The 14,099-nt window shown below is 38.7% G+C and overlaps 1 protein-coding gene across 5 annotated transcripts in view; it reads left to right on the forward strand.

The window, feature by feature from the left end:
• Positions 1–14,099, forward strand: part of CFAP95 (cilia and flagella associated protein 95) — a 123,720-nt gene that overhangs the window by 62,079 nt on the left and 47,542 nt on the right. The window lies entirely within an intron of this gene.

Genomic DNA, 14,099 nt, shown 5'->3' on the forward strand with positions numbered 1-14,099 from the left:
CATGTCCACTTTTCCTGCATTTGCTTCTGTCCTTCCTCATGTCCCCTCACCCTCATCTTAAACGCTCAAGGAGCCAGAATGAGTTGGTGTATAAGGAAGAAGTCCAAGGGGGACAATTGGGAAGAAGCCAACTGAAGCAGACCAGACTAAAACATGCCGAAGGTGGAGGAATGAGAATCTTTCATTTTAAATGAAGTTTTGGCTAGTACATGGGACTGGGCATTTTACTTACCTCAAAAAGGCTCTTCTTGAGACAGAAGTAGCAAGAAGGTTTTTATCAATATATTATCTGAGAGTGACCAGAAAAGTCCTGGAGCCTGTCCTGTATTTCATCAAAGAGCATAAAAAAGAATAAGTCCCTCCAAGTAACTATGAATGGGCAGCGATGGAAGAAGAATACATTTGTTTTCTAATTGTACCTACTTACAAGTCCCACTTGTTCAATGAGCCAGTTGCCCATTTGTGTGTAAAACAGAAGTCTGTTCACATCTCTCTATCCCTTTCCTTTACTTTAGTTTCCTTCATGACACTTCAATGACTGGACATACTTAAGACTTTTTAGTTGTTAATTGTCTTTCTCCCCCTACTAGAATACAAGCTTCATGAGAGAAGGGACTTTGATCTCTTTTGTTCTCTGCTGTATCTCCCGTTCCCAGAATGGTGTCTGACACATAGTTGGTGCTCAATAAATATTTGTGGAAGGAAGAAGGGAAAGAAGACTGTATTTAACAAACATGTATTGAGGTCCTGTTATTTTGTTAAGTGCTGGGATAAGAAATGTATGCCAAGTTACCATGCTGGGTGCTGGGGTAAGAAACATAATTCAAAGCAAGGTCGCTGTACATCAGGAATTCACAAGCTTATGTGGTTAATGGGTACCTACAACCACAGTGGCAGTGTGCATGATGGATGATATGATACGGAGAAATAAGGATGCTGTGAGGGGCACTTGAACTGAAATGGATTGATGGGAGGGTCAAGGATGACTTCCTAGGGAATTCCCTGGCGGTCCAGTGGTTAGGACTCTGTGCTTTCACTGCCGAGGACCTGGGTTCACTCCCTGGTTGAGGAACTAAGATCCCACAAGCTGAGCGGTGGTACAGCCAAAAAAAGAAAAAGATGGCTTCCTAGTGGAGGTGACCACCGTGAAGCTCCTGAGGTGAATGCTTAAAGGAACCATCTGTTGGTGGAATCTGGAAACATACTACCTAATTTTCAGTAGTGGCATAATCGAATTCCTACTCCAGTGGCCTCTCTGGCTTCAGGAGGCTGAGTGGGGCCATGGATTCACAGCAGAGCAGTAATTTAATTCAAGCCACTGTAGTTTCTCTGATTGTCTTATTAGTCCAAGTGATTATGGGAAATAGTGTTTTAAATTCCAATATTTTGTTTCGGTATTTGATTTGGACTTTATTGAGGTACTACTTAGCTATAACAGAGTGAGGCCCATGCAAAATAAATGATCAAGAGTACTTCTATCATTGTTTCTTCATTTGTAAAGTTCCTCCCCCAAGGACCCTCACGGCACTACCAAAGGCCCTGTCACAATGACTAACGTAAGACCACTTCTGAGGAAGTGCTGCATGTTGAATCCCATAAACTCAGAAGGACTAAATACAGGGCAGATTTGATGCTGTGTCATAGAAGGTGAGAAATTTTAGATATAAAGGAACAAAGAGGAACTTGAGAAATTTCATTAAACAGATTTTTCTTATACAGCTAATGGATCAATGCCAAGGCATTTTTGGAACTAACAGGACAACACTGATGAGCAAATTAGGCTAGTATTAGTTTTAACAGCATCACAGTCACTTTGGACTTAAAAATGACAAATAAATGAAAAAAGTGTGCTAAAAGTGTACAAATGTGTGCTAACATTCATTTTATGAATAGATGAATACCTAAGTAGGTCTCAAATATGAGCTGTTCTAGTGGATGAAAATACAACATTTAAAAATTAGTGACCCTAGCAGGACAGGAATATAGACACAGACATAGAAAATGGACGTGAGGACACGGGGAGGGGGAAGAGTAAGCTGGGACGAAGTGAGAGAGTGGCATTGACATATATACACTACCAAATGTAAAATAGATAGCTAGTGGGAAGCAGCCCAATAGCACAGGGAGATCAGCTCGGTGCTTTGTGACCACCTAGAGGGGTGGGAGGGAGGGAGACGCAAGAGGGAAGAGATATGGGAACATATGTATATGTATAACTGATTCACTTTGTTATAAAGCAGCAACTAACACACCATTGTAAAGCAATTATACTCCAACAGAGATGTTAAAAAAATAAAAAAGGAAAAATAGATAGCTAGTGGGAAGCAGCCACATAGCACAGGGAGATCAGCTCGGTGCTTTGTGACCACCTAGAAGGGTGGGATAGGGAGGGTGGGAGGGAGACACAAGAGGGAGGGGATATGGTGATATATGTATATGTATAGCTGATTCACTTTGTTATAAAGCAGAAACTAACACACCACTGTAAGGCAATTATACTCCAATAAAGATGTTAAAAAATAATAAGAAAAATTAAAAAAAATAAAAATTAGTGACCCTAAAAGGGATATAATTATAATGGATCTGAGAAATTCAATTATCATTTACTTAATTGGTTCAGGTATGTTTTTCTTTGATTAACATAGTAGAATAGTATTTTGAGCACTGCAATCTTACAGATGCTTCTAGCATTCAGATCTAAGTACCTGAAAGAGGCATATGGATCAAATTTTTGTAAATGGAGTAATTTTAAATGTCAGTGCAGGAGAACCACTTACACCAGGAAAAAGGAAGATATTTAGGGAGAGTGGGCTGTTGAGTCAGGGCTCCCTCTTGCTTCCTATCTCCATAATCTCTGAGTTTGGAGTTGATGCCACAGGTTCCAGCATTCTCTCCTGGATCTACTTTGGATTGTCTATTCCAATATCAGCACAATTGCATCTGCCTTTCCTGTTTTGGGAATTCTGTATAAATTTTGGCCAACTTGAGTGTACTTTCCTTATGCTGTAACTATGGGTTTATTAATTCTATCAAGTATCTTCTTTGTCATTTCTAGGGATTTGGAACATGAATGAAATGAGACATCTGCCATTTTGATCCCATTACCCTCCTTTGCAACTCTTTTTCTATATCAATAATCATGCCCTAATTTAACTTTTAGAGAAACTAGATTTTAATATTTCATGTATATCAATTTGCTTAAGCAGGTATAACTGTTAGGTTGAACAAATGGCACTCAAAAGGTGCAATCACACACACACACACATAGACACAGACACATTCTTTGCCTCCGTTGTCTATTCACCCTACTTTGTGGAATTAGTTCTTTCTCTACCCCTGGATAAGATCTTGTGCAATTTCCGTAATTTTTATGGTCACTCTCAGATAATTAAAAGTCTTTTGGTCACATTTCAATAATTAAAATATCTCATCAAAATGATGAATTTTATTTAAGGTTAAAGATTTTCTTCTCCTCCAGCTAGAGTCTGCTCCAGGCCAGGGAAGTCTGCAGAGGAATGTCTGTATAGAAGGAGGGTTAGCTGATTTTCTATTTCTTTGTTTAGTCTGCTCCGTCCTTCCCTCAGACAACTAGACAAATAAAAGGCCCTCTTGTGATTATTCTACTAATATTAATTACTTAACTGAGACTGCTTCTGTGACAAGCAGTGGTTTTGTTATCTGAAAGTGACCAGAAGAAAATATGGCACTTGTCCATAATTTATCTCTTCTAGGTGCAGGGAAAGAGCCGTCCCATAAAGGCTAACTTGAACCGGCAGTAAAGAAAAATAATGAAATTATTTTTTGCACCCCGTAAGTCTCAGTTGTTCAAAATAATGATGGGAAGAGGGACTCTCTGCTTCTCTTGGATCCTTTAAATAATCTGTATGTGGTACTACTGTGTTCACTTAGACATGAAAGTAGAGCCACGAAAACAGAAAACAGGACAAAACTACTGCTGAGAAATAAGAATAGCCTTTTGGATGATTTTTAAAGGTAAAGACTTTTAACAAAGTATCTGTATTACTTTTTGATGATGACTTTTTTGGCAGTGGTAGGGGGAGTGCTGTTTAACAGGCTAAAATAAAACTCTTCCTCAATTATGACTGAAGATCTAAGATAAAAGATGCTAACTTCTCCATTTCATAATGAGAGCATGCAGAGCATTTGGGCGGTAACTGGTTTTGAAACTCTTGATCTCTCATCCACGTTGAAGGTTAAAAAAAAAAGGAAAAAAGAAAGAAAATGTTGAAATTGAAGAGACCTGGATGAGAGTATTTGGAATTTGGGGGAGTCATTTGGAGGGGTGTACATGCTGAGTCCCATCCCTCTTGTCCCCACTGTGGGGGGGGGTGGAAGCATGTCCTGCTCATCAAGCTATAGTGTGGGGCCTGAACATTATCAGACAGGCAATTTGATAAATGTTCCCCTGAAGTCAGGGGACTAGGTGGATTGGGATCTGACTTGTTCCTGAAGCAGCCTGTGGCATCAGAGGGGAGACTTGACTTGAGAATTACCTGCACTTCTGTCAGTATGGGTCAGAGGAGCATGCTTTCAGGGAACCCTATAGGGAAGCCAAAAAAGAAATGTCAATTGGGCATCATTTGAAATGAATCTTGCCAAGAGAGATTCTGCCAGGGGGTAAGTCATCCTCAGCACAAAGAGGCTGGTTACACTCAAATGTGGAAATTGAGGGGAAGCCCTAAGTGACTTGCTCTTTTCCTGTACCTGTTACCCAGGTTATATGTTTACTGGGTTTTCTTTTTCTTTTAAATAAATTTATTTATTTTTGGCTGCGTTGGTTCTTCATTGCTGCACGCGGGTTTTCTCTAGTTGTGTTGAGCGGGGGGCTACTCTTCGTTGTGCTGCATGGGCTTCTCATTGTAGTGGCTTCTCTTGTTGTGGAGCACGAGCTCTAGGTGCACGGGCTTCGGTAGTTGTGGTGCACGGGCTTAGTTGCTCCGCGGCATGTGGGATCTTCCCAGACCAGGGCTCGAACCCATGTACCCTGCATTGGCAGGCAGATTCCTAACCACTGTGTCACCAGGGAAGTCCCTGGGTTTTCTTAAGTGTAGCACATATAGGAAGAGTTCATCTTGGAAGATTAGAAATTGGAACTTAAAAAAATTGATACTCAGGAAAATGGGGGAAAGAATGATATCATGAAGTGCACATCCTGTACACACATTAGATATCTTTTATATTACCATTTGACTCAAACTAGATTTTATTATGCAAATTAAATGGAAATTTTAGTGATTAGCCTGTGAGTTGGTGCTGTGTTAATTTAGCTATCTCACATATCAAATTGCCAATCTCCAGTTTGTGATATATATATAAAGCCCCAAAGACTTTTAAACATATGGAAGTGCTTTTATAAATTATCCACCCTATGTCAGGTTATGAACATTTCTAGACCAAAGTGATTTTTTACATTAAGATGGTGTAGGATTAGGTTTGCCTATGTGCAACAGAAACAAAAAATCAACAGTGGCTCTGCACATAAGGTTTTATTATTTTATGTAAAAAGTCTAGAGGATAGCAGGCCAGGACTGGTATGAAATTTCCATAAATTTTCAGAGACCTACTGCTTCTAGCTTCTTGCTCTGCCATCCCTTGTGTAGGGCCCAATATGGCTGCTGAAAACCTGTCGTTATGTCCACATTCCATGCAGCAAGAAGAGAAACAGAAGCAGGACCTTTCCTGGAGGTTGTATATATTTATTCCATTTATGTCCTGCTGTCCAGAACCAGTCACTGGTCATATCTGTGTATAAGGGAGACTAGAAAATGTAGTCTGAAACTTCATGGGCCCAGCTAAAATTTGGGTGTTCTATTATTGATGAAGATGGGAAGTCTAATATTGGGGGATAACATTTACCTCTGATACAGGAAACACAGAGGTTAAGAGTGGGCTCTGGTCTTGTTTATGCTTTCCTTTGCTGTGCAAAAGCTTTTAATTTTCATTAGGTCCCAGTTGTTTATTTTTGTTTTTATCTCCATTTCTCTAGGAGGTGGGTCAAAAAGGATCTTGCTGTGATTTATGTCATAGAGTGTTCTGCCTATGTTTTCCTCTAAGAGTTTGATAGTGTCTGGCCTTACATTTAGGTCTTTAATCCATTTTGATTTTATTTTTGTGTATGGTGTTAGGGAGTGTTCTAATTTCATACTTTTACATGAAAAGCCTGTCCAGTTTTCCCAGCACCACTTATTGAAGAGGCTGTCTTTTCTCCACTGTATATTCTTGCCTCCTTTATCAAAGATAAGGTGACCATATGTGCGTGGGTTTATCTCTGGGCTTTCTATCCTGTTCCATTGATGTATATTTCTGTTTTTGTGCCAGTACCATACTGTCTTGATTACTGTAGCTTTGCAGTATGGTCTGAAGTCAGGGAGCCTGATTCCTTCAGCTCCATTTTTTGTTCTCAAGATTGCTTTGGCTATTCGGGGTCTTTTGTGTTTCCATACAAATTGGAATCTAAGGAAAAAAAAAAGGTCATGAAGAACCTAGGGGTAAGACGGGAATAAAGACACAGACCTACTAGAGCATGGACTTGAGGATATGGGGAGCAGGAAGGGTAAGCTGGGATGAAGTGAGAGAGTGGCATGGACATATATACACTACCAAACATAAAATAGATAGCTAGTAGGAAGCAACCACATAGCACAGTGAGATCAGCTCGGTGGTTTGTGACTGCCTGGAGGGGTGGGATGTGGAGGGTGGGAGGGAGGGAGACGCAAGAGGGAAGAGATATGGGAATATATGTGTATGTATAACTGATTCACTTTGTTATAAAGCAGAAACTAACACACCATTGTAAAGCAATTATACTCAAATAAAGATGTTAAAAAAAAAAAAAGAGTGGGCTCTGGAGTCAGATGGCTTCTTACTGCTTCTTGGCTCCACCACTTACTAGATTGTAACTTTGGTCAAGAATTTACAGTTTTCCATGTCTTTATTTCCTTGGTGTAAAGTGGGGATAGAGTTTTCATGAGCATTTAATGTGAAGACATTTAGAATGGTGTCTGGCCATGTGCTCTTGTTATTACCATTATCCCCATGATTTATTGCAACTCAACTAAGCTACAGCCAGGATAGCCTCTGGGTTTCATTTAATACTCTAGCTCTAGAACTTAGTAGGATGCCTGACACTTCACAGATATGGATGGATGAATGAATGAAAGTCAGACTGCATGTTTTGAATTGTGGAACTTCTACTTTTCTCTCTGGTTTAGCTGGGCATTACTGTATCCCTTTCAGCCTCAGTTTTCCCTTCTTTAAAATGAAGATAAACTATGCCAAAGGTCCTTCCTTTCTCCCTCCAGATCCACTCTCCACCCTTCTCAACCCTGCTCTGTGCCAAGCAGGCCGACCTTTATGGATTGCATCAGTGAGCTTTTTTGCCCTCTGGCCTCCTGTGAATTGCCAGGAATTGGCCTTTGGAAGGCACTGACAGTTGACCAGCAGTGGGAGGAGAGTTGGCTTGGACATTTATTCCTGTGATTTCCTCCCTGCAGGGCCATGGTTTGGCAGTGGCTGTATGCTATGGATTGAATATTTGTATCCTTCCCAAATTCAAATGTTAAAATTCTAACTCCTAGTGTGATAGACTTAGGAGATGGGGCATTTGGGAGGTGATTAATTCATGAGGGTGGAGTCCTCATGAATGAGATTAATGCCCTTATAAAAGAGACACCAGAGAGCTCCTTCCCCACTTCTGCCATTGTGAGCACACTGTGAAAAGATGGCTGTCTATCAGCTAGGAAGTAGGCACTCACCAGTCACTGCTAGTGCCTTGATCTTGGCTTTCCCAGCCTTCAGAACTGTGAGAAATAAATTTCTGTTGTTCATAAGCCACTTAGTCTGTGATATTTGTAACATAGCCAGAACAGACTAAAACACTGTGTCTGTTCTGAAAGCCACAAGTATCAAGTGACCCTCTCTTTACAGCTGTAGATCATTCTGGGTTCCATAACTGCCCTACCCTATGCCTCCCCAATATTGCTGTCTTCAGGGTGCTTCATCATTGTTTGTTTATTTTCTGAATTCTGGCCACACTTTTATAAATAGATTCTTTATTAAACTCTATTCATTCCCCATTTGATTTTTCTTTTCCTTCTGCCATGATGATTGACATACAACACTCAGGGTTGCTTTAAGTATTTAGGGGAATAACATATATAAAGTGCTTAATATGGTGTCTGATACAGAATAAGCAGTCAATAAACTTAAGAACCACTAGTGCTATTATCTATTTCCTTTTCATACTCATAATTTCAGTTTGGCAATTTCTTTGTTTCATATAATTTTCAATGGTATTGATTGATTTACTGAAATATTTTACTGTCAAAAAAGATGAGATTCACAGAAAGAGAGACAAAATGAAAAGGCAGAGGACTATGTACCAGATGAAGGAACAACATAAAACCCCAGAAAATCAACTAAATGAACTGGAGATAGGCAACCTTCCAGCAAAAGAATTCAGAATAATGATAGTGAAGATGATCCAGGACCTCAGAAAAAGAATGGAGGCAAAGATCGAGAAGATGCAAGAAATGTTTAACAAAGACCTAGAAGAATTAAAGAACAAACAAACAGAGATGAAAAATACAATAACTGAAATGAAAAATACACTAGAAACAATCAATAGCAGAATAACTGAGGCAGAAGAACGGATAAGTGACCTGGAAGACAGAATGATGGAAATCACTGCCAAGGAACAGAATAAAGAAAAAAGAATGAAAAGAAATGAGGACAGCCTAAGAGACCTCTGGGACAACATTAAACACACCAACATTCACATTAAAGGGGTCCCAAAAGGAGAAGAGAGAGAGAAAGGACCCGAGAAAATATTTGAAGAGATTATAGTCGAAAACTTCCCTAACATGGGAAAGGAAATAGCCACCCAGTCCAGCAATTGCAGAGAGTCCCAAGCAGGATAAACCCAAGGAGAAACATGCCGAGACACATAGTAATCAAACTGACAAAAATTAAAGACAAAGAAAAATTATTAAAAGCAACAAGGGAAAAATGAAAAATAATATACAAGGGAACTTGCATAAGGTTAACAGCTGATTTCTCAGCAGAAACCCTATAGGCCAGAAGGGAGTGGCACGATATATTTAAAGTGATGAAAGGGAAGAGCCTACAACCAAGATTACTCTACCCAGCAAGGATCTCATTCAGATTCAATGGAGAAATCAAAAGCTTTACAGACAGGCAAAAGCTAACAGAATTCAACACCACCAAACCAGCTCTACAGCAAATGCTAAAGGAACTTCTTTAAGTGGGAAACAAAAGAGAAAAAGAGGACCTACAAAAACAAAGCCAAAACAATTAAAATGGTAATAGGAACATACATATTGATAATTACCTTAAAAGTGAATGGATTAAATGCTCCAACCAGAAGACACAGGCTGGCTGAAACAAGACCCTTATATATGCTGTCTATAGGAGACCCACTTCAGACAGAGGGACACATACAGACTGAGTGTGAGTGGATGGAAAAGATATTCCATGCAAATGGAAATCAAAAGAAAGCTGGAGTAGCAATACTCGTATCAGATGAAACAGACTTTAAAATAAAGAATGTTACAAGAGACAAGGAAGGACACTACATAATGATCAAGGGATCAATCCAAGAAGATGATGTAACAATTATAAATATATATACACCCAACATAGGAGCACCTCAATACATAAGGCAAATGCTAACAGCTATAAAAGAGGAAATCGACAGTAACACAATAATAGTGGGGGACTTTAACACCTCAGTTACACTAATGGACAGATCATCCAGACAGAAAATAAGGAAACAGAAGCTTTAAATGACACAATAAACCAGATAGATTTAATTGATATTTATAGGACATTCCATCCCAAAACAGCAGATTACAGTTTCTTCTCAAGTGCACATGGAACATTCTCCAAGATTGTTCACATTTTGGGTCACAAATCAAGCCTCAGTAAATATAAGAAAATTGAAATCATATCAAGCATCTTTTCTGACCACAACACTATGAGATTAGAAATCAATTACAGGGAAATAAAACATAAAAAACACAAACACATGGAGGCTAAACAGTACGTTACTAAACAACCAAGAGATCACTGAAGAAATCAAAGAGGAAATCAAAAAATAACTAGAGACAAATGACAATGAAAACATGATGATCCAAAGCCTATGGGATGCAGCAAAAGCAGTTCTAAGAGGGAAGTTTATAGCAATACAATCTTACCTCAAGATATAAGAAAAATCTCAAATAAACAATCTAACCTTACACCTAAAGGAAATAGAGAAAGAAGAACAAACAAAACCCAAAGTTAGTAGAAGGAAAGAAATCATAAGGATCGGAGCAGAAATAAATATAGTAGCAAAGATCAATAAAACTAAAAGCTGGTTCCTTGAGAAGATAAACGAAATTGATAAACCTTTAGCCAGACTCATCAAGAAAAAGGGGGAGAGGACTCAAATCAATAAAATTAGAAATGAAAAAGGGGAAGTTACAATGGACATCACAGAAATACAAAGCATTGTAAGGGACTATTACAAGCAACTCTATGCCAATAAACTGGACAACCTGGAAGAAATGGAAAAATTCTTAGAAAGGTATAACCTTCCAAGACTGAACCAGGAAGAAATAGAAAATATGAACAGACCAATCACAAGTAATGAAATTGAAACTGTGATTAAAAATCTTCCAAGAAACAAAAGTCCAGGACAAGATGGCTTCACAGGTGAATTCTATCAAATATTTAGAGAAGAACTAACACCCATCCTTCTCAATATATTCCAAAAAGTTGCAGAGGAAGGAACACTCCCAAATTCATTCTAGAAGGCTACCATCACCCTGATACCCAAACCAGACAAAGATACTACAAAAAGAGAAAATTACAGGGGCTTCCCTGGTGGCGCAGTGGTTGGGAGTCCGCCTGCCGATGCAGGGGACACGGGTTCGTGCCCCGGTCCAGGAAGATCCCGCATGCCGCGGAGCGGCTGGACCCGTGAGTCATGGCCGCTGAGCCTGCGCGTCCTGTGCTCCGCAGCGGGAGAGGCCACGGCAGTGAGAGGCCCACATACTGAAAAAAAAAAAAAAAAAGAGAAAATTACAGACCAGTATCACTAATGAGTATAGATGCAAAAATCCTCAACAAAATACTAGCAAACAGAATCCAGCAACACATTAAAAGGATCATACACCATGATCAAGTGGGATTTATCCCAGGGATGCAAGGATTCTTCAATATACGCAAATCAATCAATGTGATAAACCATATTAACAAGTTGAAGAATAAAAACCATATGATCATCTCAATAGATGCAGAAAAAGCTTCTGACAAAATTCAACACCCATTTATGACAAAAACTCTCCAGAAAATAGGCATAGAGGGAACCTACCTCAACATAATAAAGGCCATATATGACAAAACCACAGCTAATATCATTCTCAATGGTGAAAAACTGAAATAATTTCCTCTAAGATCAGGAATAAGACAAGGATGTCCACTCTCGCCACTCTTATTCAACATAGTTTTGGAAGTCCTAGCCATGGCAATCAGAGAAGAAAAAGAAATAAAGGGAATACAAATTGGAAAAGAAGAAGTAAAACTCACTGTTTGCAGATGACATGATACTATATGTAGAAAATCCTAAAGATGCCAACAGAAAACTACTAGAGCCAATCAATGAATTAGGTAAAGTTGCAGGATACAAAATTAATGCACAGAAATCTCTTGTGTTCCTATACACTAACAAAAAACCAGAAAGAGAAATTAAGGAAACAATCCCATTCACCATTGCAGCAAAAAGAATATAATACCTAGGAATAAAGCTACCTACGGAGGTAAAATACCTGTACTCAGAAAACTATAAGACACAGATGAAAAAATCAAAGATGACACAATCAGATGGAGAAATATACCATGTTTTTGGATTGGAAGAATCAATATTGTAAAAATGACTATACTACCCAAAGCAATCTACAGATTCAATGCAATCCCTATCAAATTACCAATGGCATTTTTTACAGAAGTAGAACAAAAAATCTTAAAATTTGTATGGAGACACAAAAGACCCTGAATAGCCAAAGCAATCTTGAGGGAAGAAAACAGAGCTGGAGGAATCATACTCCCTGACTTCAGACTATACTACAAAGCTACAGTAATCAAGACAATATGGTACTGGCACAAAAACAGAAATATAGATCAATGGAACAGCATGGAAAGCCCAGAGATAAACCCACGCACCTGTGGTCAACTGATCTATGGCAAAGGAGGCAAGGATACACAATGGAGAAAAAACAATCTCTTCAATAAGTGGTGCTGGGAAAACTGGACAGCTACATGTAAATGAATGAAATTAGAACACTCCCTAACACCCTACACAAAAATAAACTCAGAATGGATTAAAGACCTGAATGTTAGACCAGACACCATAAAACTCTTAGAGGAAAACATACAACACTCTTTGACATAAAACATAGCAAGATCTTTTTTGACCCACCTTCTAGAGTAATGGAAATAAAAACAAAAAGAAACAAGTGGGACCTAATGAAACTTCAAAACTTTTGCACAGCAAAGGAAACTATAAATAAGATGAAAAGACAACCCTCAGAATGGGAGAAAATATTTGCAAATGAATCAATGAACAAAGAATTAATCTCCAAAATATATAAACAGCTCATGCAGCCCAATATTTAGAAAACAAACAATCCAATCCAAAAATTGGCCAAAGGCCTAAATAGACATTTCTCCAAAGAAGACATACAGATGGCCAAGAGGCACATGGAAAGATGCTCAGCGTCACTAATTATTAGAGAAATGCAAATCAAAACTACAATGAGGTATCACCTCACACCAGTTAGAATGGGCATTATAAGAAAACCTACAAACAACAAATGCTGGAGAGGTTGTGGAGAAAAGGCAACCCTCTTGCGCTGTTGGTGGGAATGTAAATTGATACAGCCACTATGGAGAACAGCTTTGAGGTTCTTTAAAAAACTAAAAATAGAATTACCATATGACCCAGCAATCCCACTACTGGGCATATACCCAGAAAAAACCATAGTTCAAAAAGACACATGCTCCCCAATGTTCATTGCAGCACTAGTTACAATAGCCAGATCATGGAAGCAAACTAAATGCCCATCGACAGATGAATGGATAAAGAAGATTTGGTACATATATACAATGGAATATTACTCAGCCATAAAAGGAACGAAATTGGGTCATTTGTAGAGACGTGGATGGACCTAGAGATTGTCATACAGAGTGAAGTAAATCAGAAAGAGAAGAACAAATATTGTATATTTAAATATTGTATATTTAATTTGTGGAATCTAGAAAAATGGTACAGGTGACCCAGTTTGCAAGGCAGAAATAGAGACACAGATGTAGAGAACAAACGGATGGACACCAAGGAGGGAAAGTGGGGGTGGTGGTGGTGGCGGTGGGATGAATTGGGAGATTGGGATTGACATATATACTCTAATATGTATAAAATAGATAACTAGTAAGAACCTGATGTATAAAAGTAAATAAATCAATAAAATTTAAAAAAATGATGAGAGTATATCTAAGGTTAATTTTGGGGTCAACCTTATACCTTAAAACAAAATGATACCTAGTAATTTTTTCCCTAAAAGATAATGTCTTATTTTTCATTAAAGTATAAAATATGAAGCCCAATACAGTGTCCCCTGCCATTGACTTGTGAACTTTGGAATCTATGAGGAAGAGTAGTTGAGCTAAGAGTACAGGAGTCAGAGCTAGGAAATTAGGCTTGGAGGCTGGTGATTTAGAAGGTTGAGGTCTTCGGGGGCAGTGGTCATAGAAGCCTAGGAGGAGACCAGGGAGCCAGGATCAGAGACTACAGTTAGAATTGCTTTGTGTAGGATGGGTTCTTAGTTTTACAGAGCCTTTTTATACTTAATAAAAATGGACCAAAGGAATTTGACTCTAGCTATGATACTCTTGCAGCTGAAGTCTCCAAATTTCTAAACAGTAGTTTCTCTTTTCTGAACAAATCTAGTGGAATTAATGTGATCTTGGGCTTCATTGGGTGTCTTAGGGAAGCTAGTCTTCAGATTTGGAGAAAGTAGTTG

Source organism: Orcinus orca, chromosome 6 (assembly GCF_937001465.1).
Source record: "Orcinus orca chromosome 6, mOrcOrc1.1, whole genome shotgun sequence".
In the NCBI taxonomy this organism is placed as follows: domain Eukaryota; kingdom Metazoa; phylum Chordata; class Mammalia; order Artiodactyla; family Delphinidae; genus Orcinus; species Orcinus orca.